The sequence below is a fragment of the Cyanistes caeruleus genome, chromosome 2, assembly GCF_971803275.1.
Source record: "Cyanistes caeruleus chromosome 2, bCyaCae1.hap1.1, whole genome shotgun sequence".
Lineage (NCBI taxonomy): Eukaryota > Metazoa > Chordata > Aves > Passeriformes > Paridae > Cyanistes > Cyanistes caeruleus.
Window position 1 is genome coordinate 8,983,967 of NC_141702.1, and position 13,655 is coordinate 8,997,621.

Here is a 13,655-nt window from a genome sequence, read left to right on the forward strand (position 1 = left end):
AACATATAAGCAAGATGTATTCCTAAATGTGGAGTGGAAAGGTAAATGATTAGAACATTTCCCACAAGCCCGTGCAAATTATATAAAACCAAAAATTGGTTCTGTCAATCATTTTTTATTTAACACTTTCAATTAAATTGAAATGCTGTAGGATGCCACTTTAAATTATCTACTTAATAGAGTAGGAAGGGGAAGGATTGGCTTCCTGCTGTGGCTAAGGCAGTCCAAAACCAAAGTGGATTCAGCTCTACCTGCTCCTGTGTAATCTAAAGCTGTTCATCTTGCAGAAAAGACACAAAGGAAGGATGATGGTGGATCACCTCCTACAGAGATGGGTCATGGCCTTGCTTCTGCGGGTTTCTCCAGGGAGTTCTTGTGCTATTAGTAGCCTCCTACGACAAACAGAATGGAATCCATTTCAATCTTTGCTAGCAGCATATGAAGTAATATTTTATCTAAACTGCAACTCTGTTTTAACATCTATCTTGTTTCTCGTTAACCAATGTTTTAATGAATAGCACGGAGACCATGTCCATATTTGTGAACTACAGTAATGGCATTTCAGGAGTAACAGAGATGAGGAGAGAATTAATTTATTTTTCACAATGATTGTTTATACAAGGTTTCTGTGAGTCACAAAATAGGTTATAAATGAGGGAGCACTGGAACAGCACCTCGTGAGCTCTACTTTGCAAAGAAACTTTAAATAGAAATGAAAATGTCACATTCATGCACAGTGAATTTCATCCTTTTCCCCTTTAATTTTGAAGAAAAACTCAGCTTTATTATAAGGGTTAGCACAGGCTATCATATATTGGTAAAAACCTTAGATAAATGCCAAAGACAAATTTCTAAAATTATTTTTGACTCACCAAATCTTTTATAATCTATGTGATAATTTTGTTGCTCTTTAGGAAGACTGAAATACAGTACATGCAGTTCTGCCTCCTATAGTTCTAGACTATTTCAAAACAGATAACACAAAGGGTCCAGGTTGATATAGATCCTTCCACAGCAATTCATAGGGATGCTCAGGACAATAGGAGCCACAGTGTGTCAGAGTGCTTTGAACAGTGTGGTATCATAAGAATATCCAGGTACAGGGTGAGAGGTGTAATTTTGAACCTCTATTTAGACTAAGGCTGAATAATATTCCTGTGAACGTATTTTATACGTCTTCTGAATCAGGACATAGGCAGTTTCCACATGAAAAGGTTGCAATGTATGTAGCAGCTCTCTACCTGGGTTTATATATGTGTCAGTAGGTGCAGAAATGATTTGGCTTTGACCATGCAAGACATGAGTCAGCTAAGCCTTAAAATACCTTTTTTTTCCTGCGGAGAGCAGTGAATAGGGGTGGCACACAAACTCTTTAGTCATGTCCACACGTATAATACAGGCACATAATATAGATTGAGAACTGCAGCAAGTTAATCTCCAATTCAAAAATGAGACATAATACTTGATTATATAAATACTTTCCATCCAGTTCCATGGAAAATGGGTAAAGTTGACCTTTAGTCACTTTTATTTGCATTTTAAATTGTTTTCTTCTTTTCAACTACTTGGAAAGAGACATTTACGGTGGAAGATTCATTATTAAAAGCAAGGGTATGCTGGAGTTTGTTCTCTGGTTTTTCTTAATAAGGGAGATGAGTAGGGACTTCTGCAAATGATCTGTCTCATCTCAAGGCAGACACCTAAAACAGCACATGAGACTTGCCCAAGTGAGGCTGTTTTCTCTCCATTATCACAGAGAGAGACCATTAATTACATTGATACATTGATACATGTGATTAATACACATGCAAGCATCTGTGGAAGATGAAGCTGATTCTGAAGCTGAGGGAGTGATAATTGGCATGTAACATCCCAATAAAGGAAGATGAAAGTTGATAGTTAGCCTGAGTGAGTGAAGTCCCTTTCAGTGTAACTAAACCTGCTCTAAACCGGCAGTGATGCAAGGCAGCTTATGAAACCTGCTCCACAAGCACACTGTTATCAGTGTTTAAAAGTATAGATGTACAGATAGGCGCCTAGATGGGCTATGACACATCTCCTGCTGCAATGCTATCATATTGTGTGTGATACGTATATTATATATCACCTGCAAGCAGATTCTGAGGAAGGGAAAAAGCAAGACCCCAAGTATTGCTTCTCTAGACTCTGCTGTTCTTTATAATATATTATGTTTCTTCTGTGGTTCCTTTAGAGAGAACAGATAGGGGAAAAAATCCAAAAACTAATATATTTTGACTAGTAATAAAAACAAGAAAGAAAAATAGGGTTGTGAGTCTGGCAATTTCATCTGGGATTACCTGATAGGTGGGATTTTATAAAATAAACTTGGGGTTACTGCAGTATATTATCAACTTGGAATTCTCCATATATAGCCCAATAATTTCTATAGATAAATATAAGTTCTCTAACTAATTCTCTAACTAATTGTTCTCTATGTAAAGCCCCATTCTAGCTGTCAGTCCAGGTGAGTACAATCTTGTCACTAACCAACACGTATGTCTGATACCGTAGAAGGTTACAAAAAAAGCACTGCAGGTTTGTAGTTAAACTGAATGAATCTACTAGCACAAGTGTCTGCCTTAAGTCACTGAGATGTTGGTAACCAAATGACAGAAGGGTGTCTAAGGCTGAGCTGCTGTAGCCCATGGTTCACCTGCCAAAACACACACATGCCTCTAAGTGCCATTGGAGATACCTTCTGCCATGTAGGGCTCAGTTTATTAAGTTTATAAAGTTTCTAGATTTGGCACAGGAATTAAAGGAGGACTACAGTTGCCTGTCATGCACTGGCATGAAGACCAGAAGAGACAGCCCAGAACATCTTCCATGGCACCAAATACCTTTGGGTAACCAAATCAAGCCCTAAGTTGGTCAATGTCAAGTTGAATACGGGTCAGTGTGCCCTGGCAGCAAGGAGGGCCAGCCCTGTCAGGCCCAGCATCACCAGCCAGGCAAGGGACAGGGTTCTCCCACTCTGTTCTGCTCTGGGGTGGCCTCACCTCCAGTGCCAGGGTCAGCTCTGGGCACCACAATATAGAAGAGAAATGAAGCTATTAGAGAACACCCAAAGGAGGGTAAAGAGATGGTGAAGGGCCAGGAGGAGAAGCTGTATGAGGAGCAGCTGGGAGCACTCAGTCTCTTCATCTTGGAGGAGACAGAGGGGAGACCTCATTGCAGTTACACCTCCCTTGTGAGGGGAGGAGGAGAGGCAGAGAATGGTGTCTTCTCTGTGGTGACAGTGACAGGACCCAAGGGAACATCCTAAAGTTGTGTCAGGGGAGGTTTAGGTTGGATATTAGGAAAAGGTTTTTCACCCAGAGGGTGTTTGGGCACTGGAAAAAGCTCCCCAGGACGCTGGTCACAGTACCACCCTGACAGAGCTCCAGAAGCTTGTGGATGATGCTGTTGGACACAAAGTGTGACTCTTGGGACTGGCCTGTGCAGGGTCATGAGCTGAGCTCAGTGATCCTTGTGGGTCCCTTCCAACTCAGAATACTCTGTAATTCTGTGATATTCTGTGGAGTTGGCAGAATTATTCATATAGCCCCAGAATCCACTCATGGATGGTCCAATAGAGTACTTCCACCTTAGCTTTGGTTATATAAATGGACAAAGTTATTGACAATTCTGTTAGCAGTTTTGTTTCATGGAAGATGGCCATGTGTTAAACAGGCTCTTGGCTACAGACCATGGCTAATTGTGTAGTATGAGCTTCCATGGCTAAGTGAAAGTTGGCCACAACAAGGGCCTGACTTAGATAATAAATAAATAAATAAGCAACTGCAGTTTGGTTGCTCAGGGTCTTCCAGTCTCTGACATTGTTATATATCATCTTGGTACACTTTGTACACTGCTTCATATTTTATAAGGCAACTGCCACCCTGGTGCCTGTATCAAGCTACCCACTCTTTAATTAAGTTACTGTAAAAAAATGCTACAGAAAAATACAAAGTTTAAAATTGAGAGTAGAAATGTCAACAGTAATAAATTCAGTCAAATAGACAAAGCTGACTAGACAGAGCAAATCACTTTAAAATGATCCACAAGTGATTAACATTACTTTTGTTTGAATCAGGCTCTGTGTTCTTTAAATCCTCATCATTAATATGTACAGTATTTAGCTGCACATGACAAAAAAAGATGTCTTCTGCTCTGCCTAAAGCTACTTGCCATCTTGAAAGCTTTTATAGAAAACACTGGAAAAGCACTAATGCTTATTTTGAAAACGTGTCATCTAGAAGTAGATATTTCAGTATCAATAATTACATCTTATAAGTTAATAAATAGCAGCTCTTCTAGATGATTTCTAATTGTAGTATAAAATGTAAATTCTATTTCTGTTTACTCAAATCACTTAGGACTAAAGAGTTAAAGTGTTATATTAGTACCTTATTCTATGAATCATTTCACTGATTACTTGCAGATACATATTCCATGGAGTATGCTCATCAACATTTTACTAAATCAGGGAAAATAGGATTAGAAGGGACTTAAGGTAACAGCCCATTTTCTTGTCTTAAGCCATGATCAACCATACTTAGAAAACTCTGATGGATGAAGGAGATTTTACTCTCTGCAAAATCACTTTCAGCAATGCTTATTTTGATACTTAGAAAATGTTTCCCTTATGTTTAAACTAATTTTCTTCTACTTCAGTTCAAGTCCACTGCTTCTAATTGAACAATGCTTGTAGAGAAAGCTCATTTGTCTCTTTTCTTCTACTCATTTGTTGAAAACAAGTTATCATCCCTCCTTTAAGGATTCTTTTTTTCCTAAAGAAAGCAGTCTGAGTGCCTTCAATAGGTCAAGACTGATGACCAGACCCCAAGTGCACCAGTAGGTCTGAATTCCTTTGAGCAACCTCATCAAGTCTCCAACCCTTGGCCCAGGAGCACTATGTAAGTGTTGAGCCCAATGCTCATGGTGAAGGTGGGTGTGTGTCCTGTGCTGTCCCTGCCCATCCTGATCTCTTCACTTCTCAGTTGAATTCAGACGTTTTGTACTTGTATGATGCTCACCAAACTTTCACTGGGGAGTGTGACTGCACAGACCTGACCATGCTTGAGTATTGCAGAACTGCACCCAGGTCTGCCAGGCCACCAACCTGTCTGATATGGCCATGCCCACTGCCCAGCTCGGCTTCCCTTGTTCTGCAGTCCTTTTCCTACTACTACTCTGTAGAGACATTTTGTTTCCCTCCCTTTAGAACTGTCTTGAATTTTTGGATTTTCTTCATCTTTTTTTTTTGCTGATTTGCAAAGATCAATTTGTATTCTAGTCCTTCCCTCAAATCTTAGTGCAGCCCCTCCTGGCTTGGTGCTGATTAGTAATTAAATAAGTATACACTTCATGCTTTTGAAATAATTAAGGGAAATATCGAGTGGTGGCAGACTGAAGACAGACCTTGTGAAATTCCACTTACAGAATCCTTCCAACTTGGCAGTGAACCTAATAGCTACTTTCCCCAGTATGATATCCTTCCCTTCCAGCCGTGCCATATTTCTTTAGCTTGTTTAAGAGAGACCTGCTGAAGTTTAGCCACATGATCTCTGTTCCTTTTCTCTTCTTTTTTTCAGGAAAGCTCTTAACTTCTCACAGAAGGAAGCTGAAAAACTATGATATGATTTTTTCTCGGCTGTTTTTCATCCCCTTATAAACATGTACTAGATGTATGCATGCAGTTCAATTATTTATTCCAGTATTTTCACAGGAACTGAAGGTCAGCTGCTAGGTTACTCCTTATACCCATTAAAAATAGACAATACATTTTCCTTTCCTGGGCTTCTGAAGCCACACTAGTCCTTATGAGTTCACAAAGTTGCTGACCCTGAGACTGTTTGAGTCACTACTATAAAGTGATTTTCATTAAGCTCAGACAGTTCAAACTTATCTACCTGCTCTCTAATTGTCTCATGTCACTGCTCTTCTGGCCCGAGATTTTACCCCTCGTTGTTCACAGTGACGTAATGAGCTGCCTGATGAACACTGTGGCTGTCAGTGGAGGCTGAAGCAGAAAATGCAGTAAATGCTTTGAGTCTTCTTTCTATCGCCTGTCAATAGCTATCTCTCCTTGGTAAGCACCAGATCAACTCTTTGCTTGATCTCCTTCTTCCCCGGTAACATATTGCACTTACAGAGGATTCTTGTCTTCTTGTCTCTCTTGCTAAAACATTTGCCACATTTCTCCTTGTTAAATGTAAGTTTCTAAATCTGCTTTTAGCCACCTACTAGGAGCAGACTGCTTTTTCAAGAGTACTAACTGGGTTATTTGAGTATCTGAAGATTCTTTTCAGGTGCTTAAATGCAGATTTACATCTCCAACTTTAAACTTTGAAAACTCAAATTGCTGGCTTATGTAAAGAAGTATCATATCCATTTACCTGCTTTCAGTAACAAAATAGGAGAGGGGGGAGAAGACAAATACTACATCCAATTTAAAGATAAATACTATATCAAATTTAGCAGTCCTTCAATCTTTTCAAATATTGTCATTTTCTTAATTCATCTAAAAAGTATAAGCTCTTTCTTTTAATACTTTTGTGAAGTCTTCCAATAAAACATCAGGTTGTTTTTTTTCCTTTCACACAGGTAACAGTCAGAAGCTTGTTTCATGATTTAAAATTAAAGTAATTACTTACAGCATTATTTCCTTAATAGAAAAGCCTCAAAACTACCTCCCAATTTAGAGTGCCTCACTGATTTCCACAACGTGATTATCAATGGTGCCTAGCTTCATTTCCACTGCCAAATAGCAGAATCTTGATAATATTAACACATCCTACTCTTTCAGGTGTTCTGAACAGCTTTAAATTATTTCATCCCCTTTAAAATACTGAGAGAAAGAATTATTGTATGCCTAGGGCTACAAACTAGGTTTCCAACAGAAGCAACTCCACATGGCTCCTGTTCATGAGCACTTCATGGCCAGAAAAAATCAGCTTCTGCCTGGTCCACACAAACATTTCTCTAAGCTGCCTAAATGCAAGAGTACTCTGTTAGAAGAGTTTGTTAAGAAAATTACTGAATCCACAGACTGCAAACTCTATTGTGCATACATTACCTTATGCATCTGTGAAGATATATCAGATTTGCTGTATGGGTAGAGTCTTTCATTACGTGCCAGAGTAGTAACAGAATTAATGACAATGCCTTATTTCAGCTTTTTATATTACAAGGAAATCTTATCAGGATTTTTATACTTGTGATGATTATGCATAACCTGTTTCCCTGAATTCAACTTTTCCCATTGATAGATAATGCCAGTTTGTTTTCTTCATCCTCTACACCAGACAGACTGCTGCTGTGTCACGTTGTGCCAGAGGGTTTCATGGCGAGGGATCTGTGACACAACATCTGGATGCAATCATCAAATGCCTTGCAATGTTATAAAAGATATATGGAGTTTTTTTCTCCTCTTAACTCGTGTTTCAGAGGTAAAGAGCAATTCTGGTTTATGTTCCAAACATGCTGGTAGAAACAGGCACCCAGGCTTCTTAACTTCAGCTTGAAACTTAGAGTAAAGCAATTGGTAAGAGGACCCTTTAATGAAATGAACTGGGATCAGCTCCCATCCTCTTCTGATTCCCAGAATCACCATGTACAACTTCCTTCTTCCTACTTTTCTGGGAGAGTCAAAAAGAAAAAGGAAAAAAAAAAAAAGAAAAAAAGAGTAAAAAGAAGTGTAAAGTAAAAAAAAATGCTTACAAATAAAGTAAAATATACCATCATGGCTAGTCTAGGTATGCATAATTAAACTGATATATATTCAACATAAGCAGGAATTGAAGTGTCTCACATACATTTTAGAATACTAAAAATAATTGAGCATTTAACTGCAAGAATGAAACAGAAATTATTCATTAAAAATATGTTTGAGGACTTGAAATTCTGCTTCTCAAACAGTTATCATTACACTAAAAGAAGAATTATTGTTCTGTATATTGATATCTCACTGGTCAATTTTTTTCATTCTGGATTTTAGGGTTGTTTGTGGATGGAAGGAGTGGAAAAAAGTGATTTTTTGTTTGTTTGTTTGTTTGTTTGTTTAAAGGTATTTCTTGAAAACTTCTGAAATATGCTTGAAGAATTATTGATATTGGCCATTTCTGGCACCTACCACTGGAACTTTTCTACATTTTCAGACAGGGACATGATATTGATTCTATTTCCGTCATACTAGTTTTTCACAATGGATAACACTCTCAACTTAGTATTCCTAAGCAATCTGAAATAGCCAGGCTCTGGGAAAGAAAGTGAGAAGCTATGGGGAGCTCTCACTGATGTGGGACATTTTTGGGATTGTTGTTTTGGGTGAGCCAATAAACTCAGGTTGAGCTGCACCTTTTTTTTCTACAGCTGTTTATCAGTATTTACCTTCCACATGCACTCCCATTAACACCAGTAACTCAGAGTCCCACTGAGTCTACGTCTTGGTTCTGCTTTGTACCTGACATGAACCAGATGTATTTGAGGTTCAGGGGATAAATGATTTCAGGGAAGGAAGGGACAAGGCTGGGGGATGAACTTCAGTCACTGTAAATAACAGTCTGTAATCACTTTAATATCACATTATTACTATGACTATGATTAAATCCATCAAGTGTTTCCAGAAGCTTCATTCTCTATCTTTTCAATAGCAATGGTAACAAAATATGTGGGTGAAGAAATGTTTCTATGCAGGAGATGCACAACAATTTAGAGTCTCTCAATGTCCTTCAGACAGAACTGTAGGTGCAAAGTTTTAAACTTATAACTATTCCAGAGTGCACCTGTAATATATAGATCCCAGCTTGTACAGCTTTTTGAACATGAAATTGTCTAGAAATCAATAAGTTTCTCTGTGATGAAAAAAATTATCAGTATCAATAACAACTTCATTTTGCCCATAAGCTTGCTGCCAGTTTACTCAACATGAATAGCCAGTCTTCAGGAGTTCATAATGCAGACTTATGCACCTCCTAATCTTCCTGCACAGAAGACATAAATCCCACATAACTGAGTGTATGGGAGAATAGGGCCAAGGAGAAGGGGGAAATCCAGGTGTGCTTCAAACCTGGAGTATGGCAATCTCTCTCAGGAATTCTGAAACTTTAGAGCATGTACCATGGAACCAGAGAGACCCAAGGTCCCTTTTCAAGGAGTTTGGCACACAAGGGCGTTCTTTCTGATCCTCATGAATCAGTGCAAGTTTCTCCCTGACAATTTTGTCTGACTTTATTATCCTCTAATCATAAAATAATCAAGTGTACCTTGTCACTGAATTTCGCTAAACCACTGTTGCATTTACTATCAAACTTGCTAGTTTATATCAATAAAAATATGAAGAGCATCACTACATCCACAGCACTTATTCATTTGTTATCCTATCAGATGTTAAATGCACCATTTTCCCCAGAACCTTTGGCTCTGAGCCTGTCTTAAGGCATTTTCCAGTTGAACTGCAGCTGATCCTGCATACCAGCTTTTTGATTTCTCCCTGAGTAGATCCCTTAATGCCAAATTTAAGTTTCTGTGCCATTATGTCCCAGCATCAGCAGCTCTATGTGCTCTACCAGTTAGGGTTTGTTTTTTATCCATGTACAGGAGAACTAGCAGTAAAAAAGCAGGTGATGTTTTCTGACAATTTGGAAGGTAAACAAATCCTTGCAAAAGTGGAGATAAGCATTCCCACTTTTGTTCCTGACCCAGCTCCTGGGGGCAGAGGCACTTTTAAGAGAAGGAAAGTGTATATTCCTGAAGCACACAACCCTTTCAAAATTGACAAATTTTCTCAGCAGTTGATCTACAAATTAAGAAATAACCTATCAGGGATAAAACCAAGGTGGAGATGTTCTCCATACATTCAGCTCCAAGGATTCAGTCCTCTGAACGTGTCAACACATTTTCCATGTGTTTCCTAACACCATAACACTTGCTGTATCCCATACCATCACTTTGCTTACTTTCACTGATAACACAGGCATGTTAACCTTTTGCTACTTCCTTTCCTCCATTCCCTTTAACAGAAGAAATTGAGCAGTGCAACATTGCCCATTGACTCTGTTTGCAGTTGTGTTCCAAAATTTTGGAGATTTTTACAGACAGCCATGAGGATGGCTAGACAGACTTGCTCTCTCAGGACTCAGTGTCCAGATCATACAACTCCTTAAAGGGAGAATTCCAGGTCTTCTGGATACATCTGTCTCCCTGCAGGGATTGTAGGGGAGGCTGCACAAAATTATGCAGTTAGATGAGTGTGTGTGTAAGATTTAATGATACAAATATTACATTAAAACTTATTCAGGGCTTTTCTGCAGAGCTGGAAAGGGTTACTTACCACTTATAAATACTCTTTTTTTTTTTTCCCCCCAAACTTTAAGTGGAAGGTGCAGGTCCTAAAAATGCATTCATTGTTTGTCCTCTCTGAAAAGAAGGAAATAGATTTTAAAAGCAATGGCATTGATTCTTCATTAGAGTTTAAGATTATGAGATCTTAACCATGAATAGCTAAGGGTCATTACAGCACATATTGGATTTACAGTCAATAAAATAATTACTTGATTCAACCTTAGGTACTAGGTCAATTAATTATATTTAAAAATTATTTCTGGCTTCAAGGATTGTTTTACTTATATTGCATAGCAAAGTAATGATATAATTAGGAAGAAATTATGACTCTGGCAACATACATTTCCATTCAAGTAAAAAGTAGAATGAATGTGTATTTCAGTCAAGATTATTCATATACATTTTTGTGCACCAAGCTAAACTAATCAAGTTTAGCTTCCCTATATCATAGGGAAAAATTCATATTGTCTAAATCAGATCAGGCTCGAAGCAGTTAATTGAATTACTAATGGCATGTAATTAACTGGCAATCAGTGAACTATACATTCAGGATCAATATCAGCAAATCAACGCATCAACCATTATACTGCACACCTACAAAATGTTAATACATGGAGACTATTTTTTGAACATCCTTTTATAACCAATTCAAAAATGTATAATCACAGATGCACACATTTATTCACGCAGTTATGCAGACAGTTCACACACCCAGACCCCTCCCAGGCCACGCTGCTCCCACCATCCCTCTGAGGGAGTGCAGTCACCGCTTGCATCCCCTCTCATGGGAGATGGGGGTGTGTGCTGGGTGTGTGTCCCTGCTGCCCTACAAACCCCGATAGCTGTGCAGGGAGATCCCCTGTGACAGCACAGACACCCACTCAGGGCTCTCTGCTTCCCACCCCTGGCTGCTCCTCACCTCTTTCCCTGCAGTCACAGTGGAGGGAGGATGGTAACAGGCTTTGGGCAGGGGGCTGCTGTCACACACTGACTTCTGGCAACACCAAACCAGGTTTAATCCACAGCTCTGTTACAGTGACTCCTGTTTTCATACTAATGACTGTAGCATCAGCTCCAGGTAGATTCTATTTCCATTCATCCAAGAAAAATCTATTATATAGAAGTGTTTAATTTTGTGCATTTCTATGTTGTTGGTGGGATGACAGTTCCTTCTATCCTTCTATTTATTTATTTATTTACTTACTTAAAAGTAAACTTTCAGTGTTCAAGAAGATATCTTGTTCTGAAATTGTTCACAGCTGGTTTTCTCTGTTTCTTAAGGAAAAAAAAAAAAAATTTGTCTGCCCTATAGGAATTGCTTACTAAACCAAAATAAAATACTAAACCAAAACAAAACTAGCTGCCTCAGCTTTGTTGAGAGCTGGCAAACTGCTTTCTAGACCCAGCACTGGTGGACGTGGTGTGGATTTCCCTTTGCAGTCTGGCTTCAGGCTGACATAACCAGTGCCTGTAGCATAGTCTGCTGATGGCACTGAACGACAGAAATAGGAGACTTGTGTAGCAAGAAGTGAGGAATTTGCAAGCATTTGCCTTGCTTAACATCTTGAAACACAGATTGACTTTCACCTGAACTCTTCAGAAAAAATATAAACCAGAAAAGTTGGCACAGATGTTGGGATTCCCCTTTTATTAGGTTACACAGAAATAAAAAAACACAGCAAAGGAAACTTGCAAAACAGGGAATGTGAAAATTAAGGAAAAATTACTTGTTTTGCATATCATGTATTATTGATTTTTATGTTTAAGAATGTATGGGCTTTGAGTGAAGAGTTTTCACCATTTCAGGCATTTCTGGTGACTGTATTTAGAGAAGATGGCCTGCTGTCTGAGAAGGCATAACAGCATCCTGAAGCATTTTTCTGAGTGGCAGCATATGAGAGGTTTCTCTGTTCTACCCAGCTTCTATATTTAATTAAATTTGGAAGAACATCATAGGTCAAAAATGTTTACTTTCCCTGTAGAGCTCAATCAACAGGATTAAACCTCATAAAAGAATCGGAGGGACAGACAGGCAGACGTTTACATGCACACAAACTCTGTGATGATTTTTAAGATGTTAACTTTTTAAAAAAAAAAAGATAAAGAGAAAAATGCTTTGAGGATTTTGCAAATAGACATGTTTTTTTTCCTCATCATTCTTTGAATAAACAAAACAAAAATAAATCCAAATATAAAATTTGAATTGAAAAATGGGGGAGTTCACCCTGCCTGGTATTTTTATCAGAAACATACACATCAGCTCTATCTTTTAATGATTTAGAGCACTAAGTATTGAAGGATTTCAAGCATTCTAAATTTTATTTAAAACTATTCTGCAGGTACCTTTTGTACTACCAGCATTTTCATTTCAGACAATCTCCCATCATATTGAAAAAAATCCTCTGTGATTTGAAAGAAATAAAATTGTGGCAGTTCTGTAATATGTAAATAGAGATTTAGATTAACTAACCCAAGACTGAATAAAAATTAATGAGGAATATGAATATGAAGTTAAAATCCATAAATATGATATATTATTATGTCTCTACTACAGGCAAAAATATCATTATTAAAACTCTGCAAGTGTTATGCATATGTATATTTTAAGAACCATTGTTCTATGGAATTTCATACTTAGTAGGAGAGGAGATCGAGAAAACAGAACTTTTTTATAAATTACCTATTTTCCCACAGTCTCTTTTTTATTTCATCCCCGATCTCATCTAAATATTATTCTAAAGGACCAAGACTCCTCAAGGTTATAACAACCTTCTCACTGAGTCAGTGGATACTAAACTGCAGTTTGTCAGGTCTGCCCATGATTCAAAAAAGAAACTCCAGTCAGTGACCCATGTGAAATAATTAAGCAAGCAGTTCAGTGTTGCACTCTCAGTTCATGCAGTGGTACTACTTAGTTATCATTGGAAAAGGACTTTTTTCTGTAGAGGCATAAAAGCTGATTGCTTAGGATAGACATTTTTTTTTTTAGACAAGCTGCACTGAATGCTTTTTAGGCAGAAACTTTTCAGCTGTTTACTTCAAAAAATTAGGTTATTTTTTCCACTACTGAAACTGTTGTCATCAGCTAAAAGTGTATGTTAGTGTATTCTTTCCATTTGTTTCCAGATGATTTCAATGTACACTGCAGCACATTTGACTTGTACATTTCCCTCCTAGCAGCTTATTGACCCTTCCTTTTGCTGAGACATCAGAAATAATTTTAAACTCCTCACTTTGTGCAAGTGCCACTGAACCCAAAATGAAATAACACCAGTGAAATGTCAAAAATGGGTAGTGTCAAACTATCA

The 13,655-nt window shown here is 38.1% G+C and overlaps 1 long non-coding RNA gene across 1 annotated transcript; it reads right to left on the reverse strand.

Moving 5' to 3' along the window:
* Positions 1–263: 263 nt before the first annotated feature.
* Positions 264–11,150, reverse strand: LOC147654593 (uncharacterized). The gene is made up of 3 exons (XR_015282499.1): positions 11,024–11,150; positions 10,337–10,422; positions 264–392 (listed from the first exon to the last, which is right to left on the reverse strand). It is a non-coding gene; the product is annotated as an uncharacterized LOC147654593 (long non-coding RNA).
* Between the last annotated feature and the right edge of the window lie 2,505 nt (positions 11,151–13,655).